Genomic DNA, 12784 nt, shown 5'->3' with positions numbered 1-12784 from the left:
AAACGGTATGTTTGTTTCTCAGAACTGGAAAAACACGACCGTGACAGGATTCGAACCTGCAATCTTCGGATCCGAAGTCCGACGCCTTATCCATTAGGCCACACCGTCACTGACGACCAAGTATTACTTATATACGATTCATCTCGAAACGCTCACACCCCCTGAGGAATTGTGTTTTCGTTCCACACAGCCGCTGCCCCTTACTCTTTCCCACCCATTCGTTACATTCAACCTCTTACGAGACCGACCAAACATAGACAGGAAAACAAGACCACACACTTTGCGCAATCGGAATCGATGGCAGGGTGTCCCTTGCCGCATTTGCTACGATGGCCATTTGCTACTTCTGCAGAAGCGGCGGCGACGACGACGACGACGACGACGACGACGACGACCGCGAGAGGCTCAGCGATTTGTGAGAAATACATCTATAAAATGTAATTCACACTGCCCCGTCCCACCTTATGCCGTACCGCTTTGGCAAATGCTTTTTCAGCGCCATTCGCCTTAATCACATCTGAGAGTAATTCTTAATAAAACTCCTCACGCTAATTGTTCGCCATCACAGATACTGTTTGCTATACGGCCATGACGCGCAACTGATTTCCAAAATTCGTCTTCCTCCTGTGAGGATGGAACTCACGACTCCTGGTTTACTAGACCAGTGCTCTACCACTGAGCTAAAGAGGCGCGGTCTAGCGGAACTTTTGCGTACTTCGTCCGTACGGTCGTCTGAATCTTCAGACTTCAGCTGACAACACTTCATATTTTTCACTAATATTTGCAGCTATGGCGACCCATTACTGCTTGGATACACATCTGACACGTAGCCGATGTTCTCTCCAAACAAAATCACCTGCACTTCAGAACATGTCTTTCACACATGTCTACAAAATCACCTTCACCTTCAAATACAATTTTCTTGCGACTGATGGAGACGTAGGCAAATTTTAAAGTTGCTATTTCCATTACATCACGTTAATCAGAAAATCGGTAATTTACATCTGCAGCGGAGAAAAATTCCGTTCCGCCCAGGGTAGGGCTCGAACCCACGACCCTATGATTAAGAGTCTCATGCTCTACCGACTGAGCTAGCCGTGCTGCCTCGTTGGGTACGTGCTGGGTAGCAGATCACACAGTACTCGTTTGGGTTGGTTGGTCCCATACAGAATCTCTCCATGCTGCCTAATGTTTTCCTAACGTCACACTCGTCACGTACTTCACTTTTATTTCATAATCATTTCTGAGAGGTAAAGGAATTGCATGACAATCTGCAGAGCTAGCGGCGTCAAAATTAACACACATACTTGACGTGACTCAAAAGCCGAACGAGTTACTTTCCGACGTTGTTTTAGATGTGCAAGTGCCAGTCAAACCTCGCGGTGAGGGCACTCTGCCGACCATTTCGCTAGTTGACACCGGTCTTCTTGTGTGTGTTTCAAGCTCAAGACCATCTCCAAGCACAAAATGGTCAACAGCAACATTCAGACGGTTTCGCACTGCACAATTGCTACATTAAAACGGTATGTTTGTTTTTCAGAACTGGAAAAACACGGCCGTGACAGGATTCAAACCTGCAATCTTCGGATCCGAAGTCCGACGCCTTATCCATTATGCCACACGGTCACTGACAACCAAGTGTAACTTATATACGACTTATCTCGAAACGCTCACACCCCCTGAGGAATTGTGTTTTCGTTCCACACAGCCGCTGCCCCTTACTCTTTCCCACCCATTCGTTACATTCAACCTCTTACGAGACCGACCAAACATAGACAGGAAAACAAGACCACACACTTTGCGCAATCGGAATCGATGGCAGGGTGTCCCTCGCCGCATTTGCTACGATGGCCATTTGCTACTTCTGCAGAAGCGGCGGCGGCGACGACGACGACGACGACGACGACGACGACCGCGAGAGGCTCAGCGATTTGTGAGAAATACATCTATAAAATGTAATTCACACTGCCCCGTCCCACCTTATGCCGTACCGCTTTGGCAAATGCTTTTTCAGCGCCATTCGCCTTAATCACATCTGAGAGTAATTCTTAATAAAACTCCTCACGCTAATTGTTCGCCATGACAGATACTGTTTGCTATACGGCCATGACGCGCAACTGATTTCCAAAATTCGTCTTCCTCCTGTGAGGATGGAACTCACGACTCCTGGTTTACTAGACCACTGCTCTACCACTGAGCTAAAGAGGCGCGGCCTAGCGGAACTTTTGCGTACTTCGTCCGTACGGTCGTCTGAATCTTCAGACTTCAGCTGACAACACTTCATATTTTTCACTAATATTTGCAGCTATGGCGACCCATTACTGCTTGGATACACATCTGACAAGTAGCCGATGTTCTCTCCAAACAAAATCACCTGCACTTCAGAACATGACTTTTACACATGTCTACAAAATCACCTTCACCTTCAAATACAGTTTTCTTGCGACTGATTGAGACGTAGGCAAATTTTAAAGTTGCTATTTCCATTACATCACGTTAATCAGAAAATCGGTAATTTACATTTGCAGCGGAGAAAAATTCCGTTCCGCCCAGGGTAGGGCTCGAACCCACGACCCTATGATTAAGAGTCTCATGCTCTACCGACTGAGCTAGCCGTGCTGCCTCGTTGGGTACCTGCTGGGTAGCAGATCACACAGTACTCGTTTGGGTTGGTTGGTCCCATACAGAATCTCTCCATGCTGCCTAATGTTTTCCTAACGTCACACTCGTCACGTACTTCACTTTTATTTCATAATCATTTCAGAGAGGTAAAGGAATTGCATGACAATCTGCAGAGCTAGCGGCGTCAAAATTAACACACATACTTGACGTGACTCAAAAGCCGAACGAGTTACTTTCCGACGTTGTTTTAGATGTGCAAGTGCCAGTCAAACCTCGCGGTGAGGGCACTCTGCCGACCATTTCGCTAGTTAACACCGGTCTTCTTGTGTGTGTTTCAAGCTCAAGACCATCTCCAAGCACAAAATGGTCAACAGCAACATTCAGACGGTTTCGTACTGCACAATTGCTACATTGAAACGGTATGTTTTTTTCTCAGAACTGGAAAAACACGACCGTGACAGGATTCGAACCTGCAATCTTCGGATCCGAAGTCCGACGCCTTATCCATTAGGCCACACCGTCACTGACGACCAAGTATTACTTATATACGATTCATCTCGAAACGCTCACACCCCCTGAGGAATTGTGTTTTCGTTCCACACAGCCGCTGCCCCTTACTCTTTCCCACCCATTCGTTACATTCAACCTCTTACGAGACCGACCAAACATAGACAGGAAAAAAAGACCACACACTTTGCGCAATCGCAATCGATGGCAGGGTGTCCCTCGCCGCATTTGCTACGATGGCCATTTGCTACTTCTGCAGAAGCGGCGGCGGCGACGGCGACGACGACGACGACGACGACGACGACGACCGCGAGAGGCTCAGCGATTTGTGAGAAATACATCTATAAAATGTAATTCACACTGCCTCGTCCCACCTTATGCCGTACCGCTTTGGCAAATGCTTTATCAGCGCCATTCGCCTTAATCACATCTGAGGGTAATTCTTTATAAAACTCCTCACGCTAATTGTTCGCCATCACAGATACTGTTTGCTATACGGCCATGACGCGCAACTGATTTCCAAAATTCGTCTTCCTCCTGTGAGGATGGAACTCACGACTCCTGGTTTACTAGACCAGTGCTCTACCACTGAGCTAAAGAGGCGCGGCCTAGCGGAACTTTTGCGTACTTCGTCCGTACGGTCGTCTGAATCTTCAGACTTCAGCTGACAACACTTCATATTTTTCACTAATATTTGCAGCTATGGCGACCCATTACTGCTTGGATACACATCTGACACGTAGCCGATGTTCTCTCCAAACAAAATCACCTGCACTTCAGAACATGACTTTTACACATGTCTACAAAATAACCTTCACCTTCAAATACAGTTTTCTTGCGACTGATGGAGACGTAGGCAAATTTTAAAGTTGATATTTCCATTACATCACGTTAATCGGAAAATCGGTAATTTACATCTGCAGCGGAGAAAAATTCCGTTCCGCCCAGGGTAGGGCTCGAACCCACGACCCTATGATAAGGAGTCTCATGCTCTACCGACTGAGCTAGCCGTGCTGCCTCGTTAGGTACCTGCTGGGTAGCAGATCACACAGTACTCGTTTGGGTTGGTTGGTCCCATACAGAATCTCTCCATGCTGCCTAATGATTTCCTAACGTCACACTCGTCACGTACTTCACTTTTATTTCATAATCATTTCTGAGAGGTAAAGGAATTGCATTACAATCTGCAGAGCTAGCGGCGTCAAAATTAACACACATACTTGACGTGACTCAAAAGCCGAACGAGTTACTTTCCGACGTTGTTTTAGATGTGCAAGTGCCAGTCAAACCTCGCGGTGAGGGCACTCTGCCGACCATTTCGCTAGTTAACACCGGTCTTCTTGTGTGTGTTTCAAGCTCAAGACCATCTCCAAGCACAAAATGGTCAACAGCAACCACACAGACGGTTTCGTACTGCACAATTGCTACATTAAAACGGTAAGTTTGTTTCTCAGAACTGGAAAAACACGACCGTGACAGGATTCGAACCTGCAATCTTCGGATCCGAAGTCCGACGCCTTATCCATTAGGCCACACGGTCACTGACGACCAAGTATTACTTATATACGATTTATCTCGAAACGCTCACACCCCCTGAGGAATTGTGTTTTCGTTCCACACAGCCGCTGCCTCTTACTCTTTCCCACCCATTCGTTACATTCAACCTCTTACGAGACCGACCAAACATGGACAGGAAAACAAGACCACACACTTTGCGCAATCGGAATCGATGGCAGGGTGTCCCTCGCCGCATTTGCTACGATGGCCATTTGCTACTTCTGCAGAAGCGGCGGCGGCGACGACGACGACGACGACGACGACGACGACGACGACGACGACCGCGAGAGGCTCAGCGATTTGTGAGAAATACATCTATAAAATGTAATTCACACTGCCTCGTCCCACCTTATGCCGTACCGCTTTGGCAAATGCTTTATCAGCGCCATTCGCCTTAATCACATCTGAGAGTAATTCTTAATAAAACTCCTCACGCTAATTGTTCGCCATCACAGATACTGTTTGCTATACGGCCATGACGCGCAACTGATTTCCAAAATTCATCTTCCTCCTGTGAGGATGGAACTCACGACTCCTGGTTTACTAGACCAGTGCTCTACCACTGAGCTAAAGAGGCGCGGCCTAGCGGAACTTTTGCGTACTTCGTCCGTACGGTCGTCTGAATCTTCAGACTTCAGCTGACAACACTTCATATTTTTGACTAATATTAGCAGCTATGGCGACCCATTACTGCTTGGATACACATCTGACACGTAGCCGATGTTCTCTCCAAACAAAATCACCTGCACTTCAGAACATGACTTTCACACATGTCTACAAAATCACCTTCACCTTCAGATACAGTTTTCTTGCGACTGATTGAGACGTAGGCAAATTTTAAAGTTGCTATTTCCATTACATCACGTTAATCAGAAAATCGGTAATTTACATCTGCAGTGGAAAAAAATTCCGTTCCGCCCAGCGAAGGGCTCGGACCCACGACCCTGTGATTAAGAGTCTCATGCTCTACCGACTTTTTTTTTTTTTTTTTTTTTTTTTTTTTTTTCTATGGCCGTCGTGTGTCTGCTTCCCTCGTCTATATTCTGCTGACTGTCACGAAACAGTAGCTATATTGCGAGCAGGACGGGAAACGGCAGCTCGGACAGCTCAAACTTGTCACGAGTAGTGTGGAAAAAATTCCGTTCCGGTACCGGGAATCGAACCCGGGCCTCCTGGGTGAAAGCCAGGTATCCTAGCCACTTTTTTTTTTTTTTTTTTTTTTTTTTTTTTTTTTTTTTTTTTACAAAATTCCGTTCCGCCCAGCATGATGCTCGAACCCACGACCCTGGGATTAAGAATATCATGCTCTACCGACTGAGCTAGCTTTTTTTTTTTTTTTTTTTTTTTTGTTTTTTTTTTTATTTTTCTTTTTTTTTTTTATTATATTTTTTTTTTTTTTTTTTTTTTTTTTTTTAATGAAGTAGTGGCAGGCAGGCGGCGGCAAAGAGGGCAGGGGTCAAGAATCCTGAGGCCTGGCCTCGATGTCGCCCCCATACCAGTCACCCATTTGTATATGTGAAAATTTTTTTAATTTTTTATTTTTTATTTATAATTTTGTTTGAACCACTTTTTTTTTTCCTCTTTTTTTTTTTTTTTTTTTTTATGAGGATCTACCAGAAGGGATCCATTCTTCCACCAGAACTCAATCCGTTTCTTCTAGGTGAGTGAGGCGTTAACGGCAAAAAAAAAAAAAAAAAAAATGATGACACTATCAACTATGTTAAGCAGTGTTCGAACTAAAGTACCTTTTCTGGTTAGGATTAATAAATAAATAAATAAGAAATAAGTGATTAAAAAGGAATCTTCTCCTTTGTTGGTGCAAAATATAAGAAAACGAAAAGTGTTTGTTTTTTTTCTCTAGTGTTGTCTTCACATCTTTCGTCTGTTATTGTCCTCTGCTGCTCCTCAATGATGTAGCGAATAGTCGGTTTCGCCTTACTTCGAAAGAAGGTTAAACATGCATTCATGTCTCGTGGTATAGTTTCGGGCGTTCTTTAAATATTACGTTCCCCGTCATGGCAAGGCTGACGGGTCGAGTGTCGAATCGCATATCACACAATGGTCTTGCTTAAAAAGTTGGCAAAGGTCGCCTTGTAGTTACGTTCGCGTGCGATCATGCTGTGCTGCAGGGTCAGGTATAGAACGAAATCGTCTTTGTTCTTATCGCCAGTACTAAAAATATAGTGCACTGTGTGACCTATTATCCAGTTGACAGCATTCCGCTTTGTCCTGGGAAATGGGATTGCATCAGGGTTGAGAAAGTCAGCTGGCGTTATCGCAGATGGTGAGGTCCTCTTGATGCTCGACAGTTTCTGTCGGGCGTAACCCCATATATCTTTCGTGGTACCACAGACGAAACGGTGTTCTTCGCTGTCTATGAGATTACACGTGACACACATTGGCGAGTCCTGCAAATGAATTGCATGAAGCCTGGACTGCGTCGGGATTTTTCTATTGACGGCAGCGTACCACGTCGCCTTTACTTGCGAAGGTAAGTAGGGGCTGTGGATGTTTTGCCACGTCGCGTCCCAGTTGTAGTTTGGAAATTTTTGTTCGATAACATTCCGTGATTTAGTTGCCACAAAGGAGTTGTAGATTGCCTTAACTGTCGTCAAATTCTTTTCAGAGACTGTTGTATGGACATAACTATACTCTAAGAGAAAACTCTTGAAGTGGTAGAGCGCAGTCGGTATATGGTGCACATCAATTGGCGGTTGAAGATCAGTCGGTGCGATTTCATTCAGGACAAGAGCGGTCAGACTGGTCGGTGACTGTTTCCATAGCTTGTAAGTTTTGCAGAAATAAAGAGCTTTCGCTTTCTTGTGTACATCGATGAGACTGAGTCCGCCATCTCGCGTTGGGAGTGTCAAGGTGTCATATCGAACTTTAAAGATCTGGCCACGACATACAAAGTGTCCAAGCGCGGACAGCATGCATTTGGCTATATCGGTGGGGATGGGCAAAACTTGAGCCACATAATTGATTTTGGCAGTGATATAAATATTGGCCAATTCAACCTTTTGAAGCTCGTCCAATTTCCTGACGCTATGTAACTTCGCACAAGCACGAATTTTGTTGAGCAATTGCTTATAATTGGCGGCAATGGTGTGGCGGATGGTGTTCCGAAAATCGACACCGAGACACGTCATCCTAGTGATCTCTTTAAGCTGGCCATGACCGATCGCGCCTATGCCTTGCCCAACGTTCATGATCCCTGATTTCGTCCAATGCAGTTTCGCACCAGATGCCTTTTCATATTGTGAGATGATCAGGAGACCCCTCTCGACCTCATTGACATTCATAGCTAGGAAGGTAACATCATCAGCGTAAGCTCGGCACACTATCTTCTGCCCGTGTATGTGGAGTCCTTGTAAACGTTCCGTCAAGGTGACTAGCAGCGGTTCGATCGCAATGGCAAACAGCGCCATCGACATAGGGCAGCCCTGCCTAACAGAACTGTTTATCGGGACGGCGCGACTTGGCTGACCGTTAACGACAAGTTTGGATGTACTATTCCGTAACAATTTCTGTATGATGCTGATGAACTGCGGAGGAAAACCCAGAGTCTGCATTATCTGAAAAAGGTAAGGATGGTTCACTCTGTCGAAAGCCTGTGCGAAATCTAAAGTTACGATAGCACATCGGATTTTGCAAGCGTCCGCAACAGAAATCACATCTCGATAGTCTGATAATGTCTGATATATAGCTCTGTCCTTTCCAACACTCGTTTGATGTGATCCAATGACGGTATGCATCACAGTTTTCATTCTCGTTGCGAGAATGCGAGCAAAAATTTTGTAGTCGCTGTTGAGCAACGTAATGGGTCGCAAAGTTGCGACGGTGTTATTGCTCGTCCGTTTCGGGAGTAAGACCACAAGTCCTTCACTGAATGGCGGAGGAATGGGCATGTCCGGTTGGAGAAGTTCGTTGCAGAGCACCGTCAGCTTTGTCTTCAGTTGTGGCCAGAAGACTTGATAAAGTTCCACCGGGAGACCGTCACATCCGGGAGATTTGTTTTTTGGACTGTGGAACACCACATCTTCCAGTTCATCTTCCGTTACATCGGTGACGAGTTCGGCTACATCCGCAGGGCTAAGCCTGTGCGTTAAGCTGCTCCGGAACTCTGCAAGGGCTTCGTCGTCGGTAGGTTTATTGGACATCAAGTCAGTGTAATAAGTTTGAACGGCGTCTCTGATATCGTGTTGCCGAGTTAGAATCGTGCCGTCTTCGGATTGTAGTTCAGTTAAGATCTTTGTCCGTGCTCGTTTAGTTTCACGTATCAGGTGATAAATGGATGGCTGTTCGCCTTTTGCCATAGTCGAAACCCGACCTCTAATTTTGTAACCTTCCATCTGTTTTCGTTTCAAAAGTAATATTTTTGCTTGCAGTCTTTTAATGCGGGGGTAGTTGTCAATCACAGTGGCATCAAGAGTATATAAGTCTCGAAGACATTGATAATAAAACTCCATCGTTCTCTTAAACCACCAGTTTTTATTCCGGGAATATTGTATCATGGATTTACGAATTTTCGGTTTAGCGCATTCGAGCCACCATTGCAATGCCGAGCCGTACGTACTGAATTTGGCTTCACTTTCATTCCACGCTCGAGTGAAGGCTTCTCTGCATTCAGGATCGTCTAAATGTGCAACATTTAGTTTCCATAGTCCTTTGCCTCGGTAGGTTTCCTGTTTCCCCAAATTCAGCGTGCAAATATAAGCCGCATGGTCGGAGAAACTGGTTGGCCAGACCTCAGTTTGTAAAATTCGCTGTCTGAGAGTGTCCGATACGTAAATGCGGTCCAATCTACTCGCTGAATGATTCGTGACGTGAGTAAAACCAGGTGTTGTACCAAACTTGTGCTCCCACGTATCGACTAAACGTAAATCCTTGACGATCTGTTCTAATTCAATCGATTTATTGAAATGCGGCGTCTGATCTTTGGCGTTAAGTACACAGTTAAAATCTCCCGCCAATATTAGGTGGTCACATTGTGTTGCAAAAAGCGGAAGTATTTCTTCCTTGAAAAAGTCCGCTCGGCGTCGCCTATTAGTTGAGCCGGATGGTGCATACAGATTTAGGAGTCTAACATTATTGATAGTCACGCCAATTCCCCTACAACTTATGAGTCGTTCTACATTCTGGACGATAATTCCTTCTTTCGTGAGAATAGCGGTGCCTAAATCAGAACCGTGTCCCGGATTGGCCGTCACATTATAACCGGGAATGTGGTCCAAGGCAATGTCGGCGACCTCCTGAAGCAAGAGGATATCAATGTCGGCGGCGTATAAGAGGTCTACGATGTTGTCGAGTTTGAGGGAACTGCGGATTTTATTTATATTTAATGTACCAATTTTATACGCCTGCTGATCAGTCATTCACGCTCTTACGAGAGTAAGAAGGAATCGGCGCCGTTTTAAAAGAAGTCAGAGTCCTCTTCTTTGTTTGCCTGCCGTGGGTCCAGTAACTTATCATCATGTGCCGGTTCTATTGCCGTAGAAGGCTGTTCGGGAAATCGGGAAGTGACTGGAATATCAGTTGCATCAGCGTCCATGTGTTCGACCTCTGGTTCCGCCGCCCAGTCTATAGTGCTGGGGTTCTTGGACGCAAGAGGATGATGTTGTCGTTGTTCTTTTAAACAATGATCAACATCGTCACTGCACATGGGAGACACCTGGCCGGTAGCATCGCGAGAGGGCTCAGTTAGCGTGATTGCACGATCTTCATCCCGCAGGTGTGCAGAAGTTAGCGCCTGTTGTCGGGAGGATTCTGGTGATTTTGCACTGACTTTGTCCATGATTTGCTGCACCTTTCCCCGCAACGACGCCGCCGCCTCTTCCGCACCCTGGCGGGCGATTCTGCGTTTCTTGTTCTTCCGCGGGGATTTAGCAGGTGGACAACGCTCATCGGAATCCGAGATTTCATGGTGGGGTTGTGGGGAACGACATTCAGCAGTCACAGTCCTGACCTGCGTCTCTGAGGAGGTGGAATTTTGTTCTGTTGACAGAGTCGGGGGCTGCGCTACGGAATCAACCACGTCACTCACACTCAGGTGTTGCTCTTGTCGCTCAGAAATGTCAACAAGTTGCTCGGCCGTTGGAGGAAGGGTTGGTTGGGGGCGAATGTCTACTTCGGTATCCATGGGCAGTTGGTCGGTCGGTTGGCCGCGAGCCACCGAAGCGTAAGTGGTGGACAAAATAGTCATCTCCGCGGACTTCACCGCTTCACCTGTCGGCAGCTGCACAACACGTCTTTGAATACATTCAGAACGAATATGACCTGGAGAATTGCAAGCTGCACACGTTCGTGGTTGACCATCATAAATTACGATACCTCGATAACCGCAAACGTTAATGTAAGACGGAATATGTCGTAATAAGTCCACCTTCAACTGCCTGACACCGTTCAAAACCGGATATTTGTGAGCACCGGACCATTTTTCTGCAAAATTACTGAGGACCTTCCCAAAGGGTGCAATAACAAGATTGATCGCATCTGTGGGAACTTCAAAGGGTAGCTCAAAAATTCGAATTGTTCGAATACCAAGTCCCACATGATCGACAGTAACTTCGCCAATATTTCCATCACTGTGTTTAAACTTAAGCTTACCACCGGTATTATTGACAACTCGTTCGCATAACTCAGGGTTTTTCAGCTTCAAGTACATCACACTACTCACAATTGACAAGTGAAAACCAACAGTATCTTCAAACGGAACTTGAACAACTTCCTCTAACCAATCCTCAATTTCGAAAGATTTAGGTCGAGCAAAACGTCGATCAAAGGTAAATTTCAGAGTGTCCTTTCTACTAAGTTGAGCCATTACTGCATTTTCGAACGTTGACAGAATATCTAACTACTGCGAAGCGCCGGCGAAAACGCACAGACTTACACAGCGGATGTAAACAAAGCCAGCCGCAGAGCGAAGCACAGCACGACGAACCGCTCGCCACCGCCGCTGCAGGCAGACTGTTCGACTGAGCTAGCCGTGCTGCCTCGTTGGGTACCTGCTGGGTAGCAGATCACACAGTACTCGTTTGGGTTGGTTGGTCCCATACAGAATCTCTCCATGCTGCCTAATGTTTTCCTAACGTCACACTCGTCACGTACTTCACTTTTATTTCATAATCATTTCTGAGAGGTAAAGGAATTGCATGACAATCTGCAGAGCTAGCGGCGTCAAAATTAACACACATACTTGACGTGACTCAAAAGCTGAACGAGTTACTTTCCGACGTTGTTTTAGATGTGCAAGTGCCAGTCAAACCTCGCGGTGAGGGCACTCTGCCGACCATTTCGCTAGTTAACACCGGTCTTCTTGTGTGTGTTTCAAGCTCAAGACCATCTCCAAGCACAAAATGGTCAACAGCAACATTCAGACGGTTTCGTACAGCACAATTGCTACATTAAAACGGTATGTTTGTTTCTCAGAACTGGAAAAACACGGCCGTGTTAGGATTCAAACCTGCAATCTTCGGATCCGAAGTCCGACGCCTTATCCATTAGGCCACACGGTCACTGACAACCAAGTGTAACTTATATACGACTTATCTCGAAACGCTCACACCCCCTGAGGAATTGTGTTTTCGTTCCACACAGCCGCTGCCCCTTACTCTTTCCCACCCATTCGTTACATTCAACCTCTTACGAGACCGACCAAACATAGACAGGAAAACAAGACCACACACTTTGCGCAATCGGAATCGATGGCAGGGTGTCCCTCGCCACATTTGCTACGATGGCCATTTGCTACTTCTGCAGAAGCGGCGGCGGCGACGACGACGACGACGACGACGACGACGACGACCGCGAGAGGCTCAGCGATCTATAAAATGTAATTCACACTGCCCCGTCCCACCTTATGCCGTACCGCTTTGGCAAATGCTTTATCAGCGCCATTCGCCTTAATCACATCTGAGAGTAATTCTTAATAAAACTCCTCACGCTAATTGTTCGCCATCACAGATACTGTTTGCTATACGGCCATGACGCGCAACTGATTTCCAACATTCGTCTTCCTCCTGTGAGGATGGTACTCACGACTCTTGGTTTACTAGACCAGTGCTCTACCACTGAGCTAAAGAGGCGCGGCCTAGCGGAA

At 46.2% G+C, this 12784-nt stretch overlaps 6 non-coding genes across 6 annotated transcripts; all 6 read right to left on the bottom strand.

The window, feature by feature from the left end:
* Positions 1–35: 35 nt before the first annotated feature.
* Positions 36–108, bottom strand: Trnar-ucg (transfer RNA arginine (anticodon UCG)). Its single transcript has one exon. It is a non-coding gene; the product is annotated as a tRNA-Arg (tRNA).
* A 510-nt stretch (positions 109–618) lies between these two features.
* Trnat-agu (transfer RNA threonine (anticodon AGU)) lies at positions 619–690 on the bottom strand. Its single transcript has one exon. It is a non-coding gene; the product is annotated as a tRNA-Thr (tRNA).
* A 2381-nt stretch (positions 691–3071) lies between these two features.
* On the bottom strand, positions 3072–3144 carry Trnar-ucg (transfer RNA arginine (anticodon UCG)). Its single transcript has one exon. It is a non-coding gene; the product is annotated as a tRNA-Arg (tRNA).
* A 516-nt stretch (positions 3145–3660) lies between these two features.
* Trnat-agu (transfer RNA threonine (anticodon AGU)) lies at positions 3661–3732 on the bottom strand. Its single transcript has one exon. It is a non-coding gene; the product is annotated as a tRNA-Thr (tRNA).
* Positions 3733–4596: 864 nt separating this feature from the next.
* Trnar-ucg (transfer RNA arginine (anticodon UCG)) lies at positions 4597–4669 on the bottom strand. Its single transcript has one exon. It is a non-coding gene; the product is annotated as a tRNA-Arg (tRNA).
* A 522-nt stretch (positions 4670–5191) lies between these two features.
* On the bottom strand, positions 5192–5263 carry Trnat-agu (transfer RNA threonine (anticodon AGU)). The gene has a single exon. It is a non-coding gene; the product is annotated as a tRNA-Thr (tRNA).
* Positions 5264–12784: the final 7521 nt, after the last annotated feature.

The sequence above is a fragment of the Schistocerca gregaria genome, chromosome 3 (assembly GCF_023897955.1).
Source record: "Schistocerca gregaria isolate iqSchGreg1 chromosome 3, iqSchGreg1.2, whole genome shotgun sequence".
NCBI lineage: Eukaryota > Metazoa > Arthropoda > Insecta > Orthoptera > Acrididae > Schistocerca > Schistocerca gregaria.
The sequence above is the reverse complement of the archived record's forward strand: the minus strand, read 5'-3'. Positions and strand labels throughout refer to the sequence as shown.